Source organism: Canis lupus, chromosome 30 (genome assembly GCF_048164855.1).
Source record: "Canis lupus baileyi chromosome 30, mCanLup2.hap1, whole genome shotgun sequence".
In the NCBI taxonomy this organism is placed as follows: Eukaryota; Metazoa; Chordata; class Mammalia; order Carnivora; family Canidae; genus Canis; species Canis lupus.
In genome coordinates, this window is record NC_132867.1 from 5,138,335 (window position 1) to 5,141,178 (window position 2,844).

The following is a 2,844-nucleotide window of genomic DNA, read 5'->3' on the forward strand; positions in this document are numbered from 1 at the left end:
ACATTGGACCTTCCAGACCAGACCAGCCCTGCCGTTGAATACCAGAGCGGCCTTTGCCAAAACCACATGGAACAGAAGAGCCCAGCTGAGCTCTGTCTGAATTATTGACCCATAAGATCATGAAATATAATAAACTAATGATGGGGTTTACATATCTCCCAGTGCTTTACTTAAATTATATTTTCTTTTTTTTTTAAATTATATTTTCTATATAAGTAAAGCCAATAAAACATTTTTTGTCAATAAAAACTGTATATAATTGAGGGAACTTAACTGGTTTTCTGTCACGAGTATCACAGAATTCTTCCATATAGATTTTTATGTATAATTTTTTTATTGGAGTTCGATTTCCCAACATATAGTATAACACCCAGTGCTTATCCCATCAAGTGCCCCCCTCAGTGCCCGTCACCCAGTCACCCCATCCCCCCACCCACCTCCCCTTCCACTACCCCTTATTCGTTTTCCAGAGTTGGGAGTCTCTCATGTTCTGTCTCCCTCTCTAATTTTTCCCACTCATTTTCTCTCCTTTCCCCTTTAATCCCTTTCACTATTCCTTATATTCCAATATGAGTGAAACCATATGATGATTGTCCTTCTCCAATCGACTTACTTCATTCAGCATAATACCCTCCAGTTCCATCCACATTGAAGCAAATGGTAGGTATTCATCATTTCTAATGGCCAAGTAATATTCCATTGTATATATATATATATATATATACACACACACAATCTTCTTTATCCATCTGTCAGTGGACATTGAGGCTCCTTCCCCAGCGTGGCTATTGTGGACATTGCTGCTATAAACATTGGGATGCATGTGTCTTGGTCTCTCACTGCATCTGTATCTTTGGGGTAAATCCCCAGTAGTACAATTGCTGGGTCGTAGGGTAGCTCTATTTTTAACTCTTTGAGGAATCTCCACACAGTTTTCCAGAGTGGCTGTAACCAGTAACCAATGTAACCAATGTAAACTTTCCCACCAACAGTGCAAAAGGGTTCTCCCTTCTCCAATTCCTCTCCAACATTTGTTGTTTCCTGTCTTGTTAATAGCCAGGGGAATATTGAAAAAGAAAACCAGAGTCAGGGGCATCACAGTGCCAGATTTCAAGCTGTGATCATCAAGACAGTGTGGTACTGGCACAAAAACAGACACACAGATCCATGGAACAGAATAGAGAACCCAGAAATGGGCCCGCAACTCTATCTATGGTCAATTAATCATCGACAAAGCAGGAAAGACTATCCACTGGAAAAAGGACAGTCTCTTCAATAAATGGTGCTGGAAAAATTGGACAGCCACATGCAGGAGAATGAAACTGGACCATTCTCTTAAACCAGACACAAAGTACACTCAAGATGGTTGAAGGATCCAAATGTGAGACAAGAATCCATCAAAATCCTAGAGGAGAACACAGGCAACACCCTTTTTGAACTTGGCCACAGCCACTTCTTGCAAGAGACATTTTTGAAGGCAAGGGGAACAAAAGCAAAAATAAACTATTGAGACTTAATCAGGATAAAAAGCTTCTGCACAGCAAAAGAAACAGTCAACAAACCTAAAAGACAACCTACAGAATGGGAGAAGATATTTGCAAATGACATATCAGATAAAGGGCTAGTATCCAAGATCTACAAAGAACTTATTAAACTCAACAGCAAAGAAACAAACAATCCAATCATGAAATGGGCAAAAGACATGAACAGAAATTTCACCAAAGAAGACCTACACATGGTCTTCCATATAGATCTTACAATTTTTTCTCCTTAAATTCAGAATATTAAAGAATTCTAAAAACAAAAACAAAACAGAATAAAAGATGGAACCTTGCTTAAATTTCACCTCCTCAGAGAGATCTTCCTTGACCAACCTATTTGTGTATCTTTCATTGGCCTCCTTACTCTGCTTATTTTTTCTTCATTACACTTATCATTACTGACATTTTTGCATATCATTTCCCTAGTTTGTTTCCTGCATAAAAGTGACTGGCACATAATAGCCTCAATAAATATTTGCTGTAGAAGTAAAACTTTGTCCTCTTGCTGAAAATTATAAACTTTGTTTTAGTAAGTAAAAATTACAATTCACCCCAATATTTTTTAAAAAGAAAGGTATTCTGATATCGTCTAAAGATAAAAGTTTTTATTTTTGAAGAAGTAATTAACATGCATTTATTAATGCCTTTATTTTTAGGGATGTATATTTACTTGATATTCATTTACATAGCCAAAGCCATTTAAAGATTAGTTTACTATTAAATATCATATTAAAACTTATAGTTCTCTCTGGAGTTAATCAACCAACAAATTTTCTTTGTCTTCCCTTCTTTGTGTTTAATTAACATGACAGCATATTGTATATGAAATACTAGCCCCCATATTTCATGTGATTGTCTGTATAATTCATGTTCATGAGGGTATCAAGACATTTATTTCAGCGCATGTGAGCTTACAATGGCATTGAAAAGTCATGTTGATAAAATTAATTGTCTTGTTTGACAAACAGTGGAAAAAAATCTAGAAGGACTTTAAGTAAAAAGTGAAATTAACTTTAAAATGGCAAAACATACAGTGGCTCCCCATTCGGTTTAAATGAACACACCATTATCAATCTTTTCATAAAATCTCAGTGTGGTACCGTTTCCCTATTAAATCTTTCTGCAAAGAAAGTGGAGCTATTTTGTATGCTTATCCTTTGTTCTTATACCACTTTCTCTTTCCCATGTTTACATTATAAGAGGGATGTTAAGAAAATAAAAGATGAAGCCAACTGAGAAAGGCCACATAGAAGATTTGAAGCTTCAGGAGTAGGAGCAAGAACAAATCCTCAAGGCATGTTGC